Source organism: Sorex fumeus, unplaced genomic scaffold (assembly GCF_029834395.1).
Source record: "Sorex fumeus unplaced genomic scaffold, SorFum_2.1 ptg000034l, whole genome shotgun sequence".
NCBI lineage: Eukaryota > Metazoa > Chordata > Mammalia > Eulipotyphla > Soricidae > Sorex > Sorex fumeus.
The window spans coordinates 38898047-38910939 of record NW_026606091.1 but is presented as its reverse complement, the minus strand read 5'-3'; the positions used below and the strand labels follow the sequence as shown (position 1 = coordinate 38910939).

The following is a 12893-nucleotide window of genomic DNA, read 5'->3' as shown; positions in this document are numbered from 1 at the left end:
AGAAGTTACACAGTCTCCAAGGAAGCTCAGCTAGAGAAGAGGGCACCAAATCAAGGGTGCTGGGAGGATCCTCCCAGGGTGGGAGTTGCATGCTGAAAGTAGACTATAGACCAAACATGACTACCACTCAGTGCCTCTCTTGCAAACCACAGCACCCAAATGGGGAGAGAGAGAACAAGGGGGAATGCACTGCCAAACAGGCAGGGTGGGAAGGGGGTTGGGTGGGTAGGAGGGATGCTGGGACCCGTGGTGGTGGAGGATGGGTGCTGGTAGAGGAATGGGTACTTGATCATTGTGTGACTGAAACCCAAGCACAAAAATTTATGAGTCTACAATTGTACCTCATGGGGTTTCACTAATAAAAAAATAATAAAAAGAAAATTCTTGGATTAAAAAAAAAAGTACACAGCCTCCAGCACATCCATATGTGCAGGAGCAAACTCAAAACATAAAATAATAACCCAATTAAAAAATAAATCCAAATAAATAAATTTCAATTTTTAATATGAACAGATACTACACTTGATCTTAGCCAAAAGGCCGAGAATCTCTGGGGGATGGAGTGATAGCACAGTGGTAGGGCGGTCGCCTTACAAGCGGCCAACATGGCCGGCCCAAGTTCGATTCCTCCACCCCTCTGGGAGAGCCCGGCAAGCTCTGTCGGGAGATCGAACGCCAATAAGATACTAAAGTTGGGAACAGGGAGAACCTTGTTTCCCATGTGGAACCCCCAGAATCTGCTGAGACAATGCACCTCCGATACCTTCAACGAGCTCTGCTTCCTATGTTGCCCTGTCTTGGGGGTCATAGGGCGACCGTTTCCACGAGGCTTTTCTTGGGAGTGCAGGTACCAAGTTACCCTGCCTTCCCTGCCTGCCTGGGGACTCCCTGTGACTCTGTCAGACTGTCCAAGTGGTCCTGATGTCAGTAGACATTTCTGGAAGCTACCCAACTTTGAATGTCTGCCACTCCCATTCATAGAGGGTCACAACTTGTCTGGTGTCATATTGGCACTTTGTTCTCTCCTGCAGCATGTCACGGCCCTCTGGGGCAATGATCTGGGGCCTGCCTTCTGCCCCTCCGCATCCTCCACCACTGACCCCTGCTCCTGCTCTGGTTCCCCTCTTACTCCCCGCCCCTTGTCTGCCCTGCCAGTTCTCGCCTTCTCTAGACCAAGGGCACACTGCAGGTGCTGGGGTCTGGCCATAACCACTCCACTGGGGTAGTGCTGTCTCCACTGGAGGTGCTGGGGCCTGGCCTTAACCACTCCACTGGGGTAGTGCTGTCTCTACTGGACGAGTGGCAGTGCCATCCAGCTGCCATGCTCTCTGCCAACTCCTCCTGTGCACCAGGTGCCACTGCTTGTGTGTTGCTCTTTTTACTTTTGGTCTTGTCTTGCTTTCTCCCCTGCTTGGTAGTGAGTTTTGTTGTTTCACAAATGAGAATTGCAACACTAATATAACTTTGAGTTTTCAATGACTATGAACACATACATACTTTGCCAAAATTTCTGCCTAAAGCTAACTAAAAACCAAGAAGCTGGGACTGGAGTGATAGCACAGTGAGTAGGGTGTTTGCCTTGCACACGGCTGACCTGGATTTGATTCCCAGAATCCCATATGGTTTTCTGAGTACCACGAGGAGTAATTCCTGAGTGCATGAGCCAGGAGTAACACCTGTGCATCGCTTGGTGTGACCCATAAAGGAAAAAAAGGCACATTTTGGCAAGTGGGAGAACATGATGAGATAATAGTGCTAATGGAATGAATAGTTCCAAAGTCTGAACACCGCACAAGGCGAGAGATCAGTTTTACAGCAGATCTGATGGGCGTCGGGGTATTAGCAAGCAGCTGACAGGAGAGTATGGAACAAGAAATGACCAAGGTTTCTTGGTGCAGAGAAGGATCTGGAGCATATCAACAACGTAGGAATATTTGGGAGATTTTCCCAGGTTTCTAAGTTGAACAGTGTGACAGACCACCTCTGGCCATCACGGGTGATTTCCGTGCCTGTCTTCGTCTCTCCCAGACCCTGTGCCTCATGGCAGTTCCTGCTCTCCAGGGTAGCCTGTCTGAAGTTAGCCTGCGGGAAATGTGGGCAGAGGTTCCCTCTCCTCTTCAGCAGGGCTCAGGAGATGCTAGTATCAGGACTTGAACAGGGCTGGGCCGCATCAAGGCAAGCACCTTCACCCCAGCAATATCCCTGGGGCCCATTCTTGAAAAATCTGAAAGTGCTCGGGAGTGGAAGCCTCGGGTTCCACGGGGCTGTCTCCCTGGGCACTGTGCCGTACAGAAGGGGGAGTGAGGCATCTTTAAGGGAGCCCAACTCTACAGGAAGGAGAGTTAGGTGGGAAGCAGCTGAAAGAAAAGTACTGCATTAGTCCAGCAGATAAAGTGATCTTCTTGCACACTGCTGAAGTACTGGCATTAGTCTAGCAGATAAAGTGATCTTCTTGCACACTGCTGACGTTGGATCAATGGGCCCCCCTAGTTCCACTAGTTATGGTCCCTGAGCTAAGCCAGGAGTAAAGCCTGAGCATGTCTGGGTGTGGTGCCAACAACCAAAGAAAAGTACTCCAAGCAGACAGGGCCAGCCTTTTCCCAGTGCCCTAAGGACAGATTGCTCAAGTTCTTAGTGGACATAAGAGGGATTTCCCTGTTAGGTGAAGAGGTGAGGGAGGGGGAGGGGGTGACAGCACTGGCCCTCCACTTGTGACTCTGTCTGAGCAGTGACAGTCCACTTGGACAGTCCAGAGTGGCCAGACTCAGGCCAGGACTTAGCTGCTGCTTTGACACAAAGGTGTCCTGAAATTGTGAGTGTCAGGGTCCTTAAGAGGGAGAAGCCCACAATGGGGGTCAGGAGGCAGGATACCCGGGGGGGGGGGGCAGAACCAGGCTGACTCTGCCCCCGAGCCCTCCACCTCCCTTGGTAGGCTGAGAGCCTGGGGCTGCCCCTCAGTCTATCCAGTTTCAGTCAATCTAAGAGCACTGAAGTGGAGGCAAACACAGTGGCGATCATAAAGCCCGAGGAGCTGGAGGTGGTAACAGTCAAGAAGGACAAGCTTGTGGTGTGGGGAAGACCGTGCATCTGGAGGCAGAAATGTCCCCCAACACTGGGCAATGGGGATGTGGGGGGCAGAAATGTCCCCTAGTAATAGACACTAGTGGTCTGGGAGGCAAAAACAGGCCCCAAGCAGTAGGCACCAGTAACATGGGGTGCAGAGGTTTCCCGTAACAATAGACAGCAGGGTTCTGAGGACAGAAATGTTCACAATAACTCGGCACCAGGGATGAGCAGAGCTGAAATTTCCTCCAGAAAAAAACACTAGGGATTTTGGGGAAAATTGTTTTCCAATACTAGACACAAGAGCTCTGGGGGGAGAAATGTCCCACAACAGAGAACAGAGCTCAGATAGGAGACATGTCCTCCAACACTACACAATAAGGAGTCCCAGGAGCAGAAATACTCACCCCCATAGAAATAGACCAAAGAGTAGAATTAAGAAATGACCACCTCCCCACCCTCCACCTTAGACTATACCCCAGGAGAGAGGAGTGGAGAATGCCTCCTCACCCCTGCTCTCCTACCTAAATGTTGAGATATTTCTGGTTTGTGGGCTGTCCTTGCACGGTCCAGGGCATTTTCCACTTTTTGAGTTAAAATTCTGTCCAGAAGGCCAGAGAGAAGTCTCAGGAGACTCAGTACAGGCTTGGGATGCATGAGGTCAAGAACGTTCCCTGGCACCACAGGGTCTCCTGATCACAAAGGCTGGAGAAAATAGAGATCCCCACAAACCCCAAACCTCTCAGGTATGTACACAGGCCATGAGGGTCAATGAAGCAGTAATTGGAAAGATCTCAGTGCTTAGAGGAAACACTCATTCAGAGCATCTGATTTTCAAAACGGCACTTGGCTACAACCATCTACCTCTCCTTGGCCGAGGGAAAACGAGGCAACACTCAAACCTTCGGTTCATGGGCTACAGGCCAAGCAAAAGTCTGAGCCGAGAGCTCCCCCTCCTCCAGTGCACTGTTTCTATTCTGGGAAAGGAAGTCCTGAAAAGGATGGAGGCTGGAACAGTCAGCAACTGAGTTCTAGGCACTACCTGGGACAGTTTCGGGGATCATGAATTGGTGGCAGAGGAGAGAGAGGGGAGAGGGCTGAATCAGTCTCCCTGACAGCCACTGTCCTGTTTCCAAGATTGTTTCTACAAATGGATGCATCCCAGCCTGTGTGGGTGTGTGGCATTGGGTGGGGCGGGTCCTGCCAGGGAAGGGCTCATGCTTCTTGATGAAGCATGAGCTGTCCTGTGGGGGTCTCCCCATGGATCAGAACCTGACATGACATGCCCATGCCCATGGTGCCTGTTGCGTCTACATCCCCTCTGCAGTGCCCACCGGGAAGAGCCCCCACCTTGCCCCCAATGCTTCATGGGTGCCAGGCCCCCTAGTGGCCAGATTATGCCTCTGGTAAAGGACCTGCAAACCTCCTGGTATTTCCCAAACCTCTCAAGGACTGGATGGACTTTCTCTGCCCAGAGCCTCACCCCAGTGTGGAACCTTTCACTTCCCACAGGCTCCCCAGACAGCACAAGCCCACAGTGACCCTGTGCCCCACCATCAGAGATGGATTTGATTCTCAGCCCTGCAAAAGTGAGAGGGGGAGATGTCAGAGCTACAGGAGACAGCCACAGACCACTGGGCCCTGAATGTGCTCAGTGCAAGGAGGACAGGGGCACTCGGGGGTGCCATAGTGGGCACCGGCGATACGGGGGAGTTGGGGTTCCTTCCAGGCTGCAGGACTCGTGAGGGCAGCGTGGCCAGGCTGAGTGACCCCAGTTGGGAGTGTGTGTATTGAGAGGGTTTTCCAGAGCAGGCCGGGATCAACACCAGAGAAGCATCAAGGTCCCCAAGGCCATGTCTGGTGTCCAGCTCCCAGTAGGATGGACTGAGCCTCAGAGAAAGGGGCAGAGCTGGGGTGGGGAGGTTCTATGGGGTCATTAAGAGCCCTCCAGGACTCAGAAAGGGAAGTCTCTGAGCAACAGGGGGAATTGGTCAGGGACTGACTGGGTCTGGGGGCTCATGGCCCCACAAACTGGCTGCTGCCAGTCTGGGAGGAAGCAGTGAGAGGACAGAGAGAACGTGGACACAGGATAAGGCGGGAGCAAGAACTCTGCGGGCTTCAGGAGAGGAGAGAGGAAGACCAGGGAGGGTCGGGGCTCCAAGGAGACAAAGGAGAGGGGCCTGGGGAGTGAGGGGCGGTGGGGACAGCCACCAGGACAGCCCCTCTGCCAGCCTCGCTGGGCTCCCACAGCAGCAGCCAGGCCAGACCTAGGGGTGCTCAGGGGCTAATCCTGGCAGCTGCAGCCCAGCCTGGGCATGGGGGGACGTGATCTCTGGGAATGAGAAAGTCGTGGACTGAGCTACGGGAGACTGAAAGGGTCAGTGCTCCTGGCCCACCGTGGGGCCCACAGAGTTCCAAGCCACCATCGTCGGTAGGGGGCAGTGCCCGAGGGTCCGGGTGGGGCTGGGGAGGCCCGTCAGGCCCACCAGGGCAGAGGCTGGTGCAGCCTTCATTGTGAGGTTGCCCCTGGGGGCTCTAGATTTCTCCCTGGCCAATGGGGTTGCAGCCCCGAGGCCACGCCCCCTTCCCTGCCTATAAAAAAGCTCATGGCCCCGCCCCTCGGGGCAACCTCTCTCAAGGATGCTTGAGAGAGAAGTGGCCTCATTCCCCGTTACCCCTGTTGACCCTTCGAGGGGTCATGTAGGGGTCACCTCCAGATGTTGACCCTTCTACGGTTCATCTACGGGTCACCTGTAGGGGTCATCTCTAGGGGATCGTTGGATCGTTGGAAATTCGCAGAGTGCAACGGACGGTAAGAAAAGGCCCTGCGTTGGCCCTGCACTGGTCAGTGTATGGCCCCGAGGCCACAGGGTCAAGCCCGGGCCCATTTCCAGCAAGTCTTCCGGCAGTTTTGTCCCCAGCAGCCTCTGTCCTGGTCAGGGTCTCCCGGGACGATGGGATGGGTGTCCCCAGAGAGCCCCTCTCCAGGGCCTGTCCGTTCCTGTCCCCAGAATAGGACCTCCTGGGCTCCTGCTGTCCAAAGACCTGGGTGGCTGGACACTGGCTACCGAGCTCAGGAAACAATGGGGGTGGGAGCTCAGGGCAGTGCTGAGAAGCTGCCTGAGTGGCGCTGGGGAGTCAAAGCAGGGTCCCCGGGTGCGCAGACCCCTCACCACAGACCCTCCTGCCAAAAACCTCCTACCGTGCGACCACACCCTTCCCGTCTAAATTAGGATAGAAAGAGATGGAAGAAAAGAATTTTAAATATATCTTGTGAAGGCGGAGAGTCACATGGCAGCGCCTCATCCGTTAGCGGTGAATGATTTGGGCTGGTGCTTGGCACCAGGAGTTTGAAGCCTGTGATGTCTGAGGAGGGCAAGGCAGGGAGGAATCACTCAGAGTGTCCTGAGGCCACGGCCACATCCCTGCCTATAGAAATGCTCGTGACCCCGCCCCTCGGGACACCCTCTCTCAAGGAGGCTTAAGGGAGAAGTGGCCCCAATGCACCTTCTGCATGTTGACCCTTTCCCTAGGGGATCATTGGAAATTGGCAGAGTATGAAAAGATGGGAAGAAAAAGTGCTAGGTCGGTGCTAACCCGCAAGCCCAGGGTCATGCGCTGGTTCTGCACTGGTCAGTGTGTGGCCAGGAGGCCCAGGATAAAGCCTCCGGCCATTACCAGCCAAGTTTTCAGGCAGTCTGTCCTCCAGCAACTTCTGTACTCGCCAGGGTCTCCCGGGACTCTGGGATGGAAGTCCCCAGAGACACTCTCTCGCGGCCCTGTTTCCTCCTGCCACCAGAATAGGATCTCCTGGGCTCCCGCTGACCAAAGACCTGGGTGGCTGGACACTGGCCCACCCAACTCAGGAAACAATGGGGGTGGGAGCTCAGGACAGCACTGAGAAGTTGGGGAGTCAAAGCAGGGTCCCCGACTCCCAGAAACCTCACCACAGACCCTCCTGGCAGTGGGTTTAACTGTGCAAAAACACCCTTCCCCTCTTGCTTGGGACAGAAAGAGCTGAAAGAACAGAATTTTAAAACATCAAGTGTATCTGATAAAGGCAGAAGTTTGCAATGCAGAGCGTCATCCTTAAGGGTTGAGTGATTTGGGCTGGTGCACAGCACCAGGAGCTTGAAGTCTGTGATGTCCGAGGAGGGCAAGTCGGGGAGGACTGACTTCGAGTTTCCAGGGAGGGGCCCTGTGAATGGGGCATTGTGACACGGGAGACTGGCTGGGAGCAGGAGCTGGGCAAGTCTCCCTGTCCCTCCACACCTGTGTCCTGCTCTGCGGGCAGCCAGAGAAAATGGGGTCAGCTGTCCACTCCCCAGAATGTTACGACCCTGAAAATGCAGAGAGCTCTAGGGCCGGGACATAGAACGCTTGTTTCTAGTTGTCCCTCGTGTCCCTGCCAGCACTGCCAGGAGGGCTCCAGTGGGTACAAAGCAGGAAAGAATCCACTTTTTAAGGGGCCCGGAGCAGCAGATGGCGGTGAGAAATGAGCAGCCCCCGAGATGAGCAGGAGGAACCAAGAGTCCGGGCTGTAGACCATGAAGTTTGGGTGGGGTTGAAGGTCTGGGGTCCTTGACTGTCTGCTTCCTCTCAGGTTTACCGGCCTCTGGGTGCCCCCGAAACAGCCACATCGTTGAAAACATTTCGAAGGACAGGTGGAGGCAGGAGGTTCCAGGAACAACGGGTGAACCCGGAGAACAACTGCGGATGCGAGTGGGGGCCGAGGGGACTGAGCTGGGGTGAGAGATGCGGGTGCAGCGCTGCCTGGAGTCTGAGGGCTGTGGGGTGGCGGCCGGGAGCCCGGCCAGGCTCGAGTTGTGTCTCTGTAACAGTGGAAGGGGTCTGGGTAACATTCCCCAATCTTGGGAGGCGAGTCTCCTATCATCTCTAATTATCACCTATCATTCCAACTTGTCTTCACTGCAAGCCCACGAAAAGTTGCCGTACTCGAAGAGTTTTGAGAGAGGGTGCAGGGGTTTGCTGGCCATCTGCTCCCCTCCACCCTGGGGTATTCTTGGGGCATAACAATTCAGTCTTCTGGGCTGTGACTTTCCTGCTCTGTGAAATGGGCTGGTGAGACCCCCTGTGAGGCTAAGAGCCTGCCTTGGGTGATGGCAGGAAGGACAGGTCAGAATGCCCTGAGGGCTGTGGTGGCACTGACTGGCCCACACTACACAGAGGGGTCTGGAGTTGGCAGTTGCCAGGTAGGAGTCAGGGTCCGAGGCAGAGGGAGACCCAACTCCTAGGTTCTGGGACAAAGACACCATGGGGACCTGTGGCTGAGGGTCTGAGCCCTGCATCTCCTGGCTGTGATGTAGTCGGTCCTCCTGCCTGTCCTCACAGACACTGTCCTACCTCCCACAGATGCCGGGGCAGGATGAAAAGGTGCAGTGCCAGTGGCCTCCCTGGGGCCGATTCTGCTGGTACCTGGAAATGCAGATAGCTGCCGACAAGAACACCTGGATGTCCGCAGTCACCTGGGCTCCAAGGAGGAGCAGCTGTACCAGCAGATGCTGCGGCAGAAGCAGCCCATAGACCAGCTGCTGCAGGTGCCACCAAGGCAGCAGGCCCTGCTGGAGGCCGCCATCAGGGAGCAGAGGGAGACCAGGTGAGAGAGGGGCCACGGGCTCTGGGGCAGGAAGGCCCTAGACCTGCCTCCTCACCTAGTGCCTTCACCCCAGGTGCTCTTCTGTGGGACTCAGCAGCAGAAACAGCAGCTGCAGAACCTGGTAAAGTGGAAAGGAGTCCCGGAAAAGGCTGAGTGACACGGAGAAGCCCCTGTGGGTCAGAGGGCGGGGCTAGTGGGGAGGGGAGCCAGGCGGCCCCACCCCCAGCCCCCTCCTCCCTTGCTTGGCTGAGACCCTAATGCTGCCCCACATCCCATCCACTCCGAAGGGATTGGCGTGGAGACGAACAACACACAGGTGCTCCTGGACACAAAACGTGAGGAGCTGGAGGCCACAGAGGAGGAGGAGGCACAGGAGGCCAGGCAGGAGGAGTGCCAGAGTCCAGGAGCTGGAGGAGCCAGTCAAGTCCCAGGGGGCAGGGACCATGACCTGTGTGAGATCCAGAGACGCTCCTGTTGCTGTCCTTAAGGAAGAGGCGTCCACCGACATCGGACCCAGGTCCTGTAATAACCCGCCAAAAATCCAGAAAACGCAGCTGGTCAGCAAGAGCTCCACTGGCAGCCTGACACCCCGCTGACATCTCGATTTTACTGCACCTACGCACCCTGCCGCTCTCACCCAATTGATCTTGCCCAGCCCTGTCCTCCCCACGCCACCCAAGTTCTGCCTTCTTCCTCTGCCCTTTGCTCTTCTCCCTCCACTAGAACCAGGGATATCCCTCACTGCAAGACCAGGGATCAGGGCAAAGCCACAACTATTCTCCATCTCAAGAAACGGGAGATCAGGGGGACAGTAAAGTCTTCTTCCAGTAGACCCAGAGATGTGGGGGAAGAAATGTCCCCACCCCTGGACCCCTCAGGTATCAGGGGTCACAGTTTCCCCCTCCACTAGACCCCGGGATCAGGGGGGCAGAAATGTCTACCCCACTAGACCCCACGGTTCGTGGGGGCCAAAGATGCCCCCACCACTAGACCCCAGTGATGGGGGGGGCCAGAGATGCCCCCCATCACTAGAAACCAGGGATGGGGGGGACAGAGATTCCCCCCCCACAAGACGGCAAGGATCAAGGGGGGGCAGAGATGCCCCCCACCACTAGACACCAGGGATCGGGGCGGCCAGAGATGCCCCCCCCACCACTAGACGTCAGGGATGGGGGGCCAGAGATGCCCCCCCATCACTAGAAACCAGGTATCGGGGGGGGCCAGAGATGCCCCCCACCACTAGACACCAGGGATCGGGGGGACCAGAGATGCCCCCCCACCACTAGACGCCAGGGATGGGGGGGCCAGAGATGCCCCCCATCACTAGAATCCAGGGATCGGGGGGGGGCCAGGATTCCCCCCCACAAGACGGCAAGGATCAATGGGGGGCAGAGATGCCCCCCACCACTAGACACCAGGGATCGGGGGGGGCCAGAGATGCCCCCCCACCACTAGACGCCAGGGATCGGGGGGGCCAGAGATGCCCCCCCTCCACTAGACGCCAGGGATGGGGGGGCCAGTGATGCCCCCCACCACTAGACACCAGGGATCGGGGGGACCAGAGATGCCCCCCCACCACTAGACGCCAGGGATGGGGGGGCCAGAGATGCCCCCCATCACTAGAATCCAGGGATCGGGGGGGGGCCAGAATTCCCCCCCACAAGACGGCAAGGATCAATGGGGGGCAGAGATGCCCCCCACCACTAGACACCAGGGATCGGGGGGGCCAGAGATGCCCCCCCACCACTAGATGCCAGGGATGGGGGGGCCAGAGATGCCCCCCCACCACTAGACGCCAGGGATCGGGGGGGCCAGAGATGCCCCCCCTCCACTAGACGCCAGGGATGGGGGGGCCAGTGATGCCCCCCACCACTAGACGCCAGGGATGGGGGTGCCAGAGATGCCCCCCTACCACTAGACGCCAGGGATGGGGGGGCCAGAGATGCCCCCCCCAATAGACACCAGGGATCGGGGAGGCCAGAGATGCCCCCCCACCACTAGACGCCAGGGATGGGGGGGCCAGTGATGCCTCCCCACCACTAGACGCCAGGGATCGGGGGGGCCAGAGATGCCCCCCCACCACTAGACACCAGGGATTGGGGGGGCCAGAGTTGCCCCCCCAACCACTAGACGCCAGGGATGGGGGGGCCAGAGATGCTCCCCCCACCACTAGACACCATTTATCGAGTGGGGGGCCAGACATGCCCCCCCCACCACTAGACGCCATTGATCGGGGGGGCAGAGATGCCCCCCCCACTAGACGCCAGGATTGGGGGGTGACGAGATGTCCCCCTCCGCAAGGTCCGAGGGATCAGAGGGGCTGAGATGTCCCCCCCTCACTAGTCCCCAGGAAACAGTGGGGAAGAAATGTCCCCCTCCACAAGGTCCAAGGGATCAGGATGGCAGTTATATCTCGCCAGCACTAGCAAACAATGATTTGGAGGTCAGAAGTCACAACTCAGCTCTCCCCTCCCCATTGTGGGGTCCTGTTTCTGCGCATGACAGCCCTGAAGCTTGGCTGCTGGTACCATACAGTGACCGGATTCTACACACTCTCTGGGGCTGTTTGGGGACTTTGTATTGCTGGCTGAGAAGAGGGGAAGGAGGAAGGCGGGCTTTCTCCCTGACCGCCACTGTCTGATTTTCACGATTGTTGCAATAAATGGATCTATCCCAGGCCTGTGTGGGTGTCACTGGGCGGGGCAGGTCTGGCCAGTAGTTGACAATTGCTTCTAGATTGTGGGAAGCCTCGGCCATGTCACCATGCCAAGACGCGTCACCTGCCTGCCCCTGTGTGAAGCCTGTCAATGACCCCAGGAGAGTCCACCCCAAGGGTTGAAGGTCTCAATCACGGATGCGTCCCCAGGAGGGAGGGCAGGATGCAGCACCCAGAGCCCTGCCTTCCACTGCAGCACCTCCATGGCCTCCCCTCACCCCTGGTGCCTGTATCCCCATTCCCCTCTGCAGTGGCACCAGGGACAGACCCCACTTTGCCCCCTAGTGGCCACATCAGGTTTCTCAGGATGAGCACTTGAAAGTGCTCCTGCAGCAGGTGGGTCCAAGGTGCTGTCCCCTTAGCCAGGGTCCCTCTCCATGGCACCCGCCCTAGCAGGAAGACAGTGTGTTATCAGTGGAGCAGGATGGGGCCGTGGATGGAACATGTTTCTAGTGTCCCCGAGTCTATACGGAGCTGATCCCTGATAATAGCGCCCCACTTCTTTGAGGACCATCAGATTCCCTAATACAAGTCCCACTGTCACCTGTCAGCAGTCCGGCCAGACCCCATGTAAGAAAGCATCAGGCCCTGACTCCTCTTTGCTCCTGCACACCCGGACCTGTTGTACAGCCTTGGCCGAGTGACACTCTACTGGTGAGAAGAAGTGTGTCCAGATCTATGGGTCAGAGCAGATGGCTACGCCTCAGAAGGAAGAACCATCCTGTTCCAGTAATTTCCAGGAATTTGGTCAGCCATGCCCCTTCCTGCCTGTCACATTCCTACTGAGACTCACACTCCTCGTAAGGCTGCCCAGGGCAGGCACTGGCAGCTCCTGGTTTACCCTTCGGTGCCCAGTTCATAGCCCTGCCCCTCTACCTGCACCATGGGCCTGGGGCCACCCGTTCACTCTCACGGTTCTACACACCTCACACATGTCCTTCATACCCTCTCGCAGCCTCTACTGGGGCTCTGGGCTTAGCTCCCCGTGTCCTGCCTCTGGGCCCCTGGGATCGGGAAACACCAAGTCCAGGTTTTCCTGAGGTTTGGGGAACTGGGAGACTGTGGGGATCAGCAGCTTGACCCGCCCTCTCACCCATTGCCAGTGGGGAGAGCTGTTCTCCCTGGACATTGAAAGACTGTCTTGGGAGTTTTTCCTCTTAGGATCTTGCAGAGTCTCGCCAAGACACAGGTGGCACCCAAGAGTTTGCCGGAAGCATCCCAGTGTATTCCATGTGTGCAGGCTCTACCCAGCTATCCCCCAAACAGGCATTAGCAGGTCACAGCATGATTATGTAGGTTGTTTACAGGCTACCTTGATTCTGCGGTAACAACTTTCATCTAACATACAGTGGTGTCTAGTGCTCTCAGGTGCTCCCACAGTGGTGACTCCAGTTTCTAAGCTCCATTGTCTGAGTGTTACCGTGATCCTCTTCCATCCCTGCTCGGGGAAACTGGTCTCACTCTCTTGCTCGGTGAGAGATTTGGGAACCACATCCG

General features: G+C 56.9%; 1 pseudogene; it reads right to left on the bottom strand.

The window, feature by feature from the left end:
- Nucleotides 1–467: 467 nt before the first annotated feature.
- Nucleotides 468–552, bottom strand: LOC130026661 (uncharacterized; annotated as a pseudogene).
- Nucleotides 553–12893: the final 12341 nt, after the last annotated feature.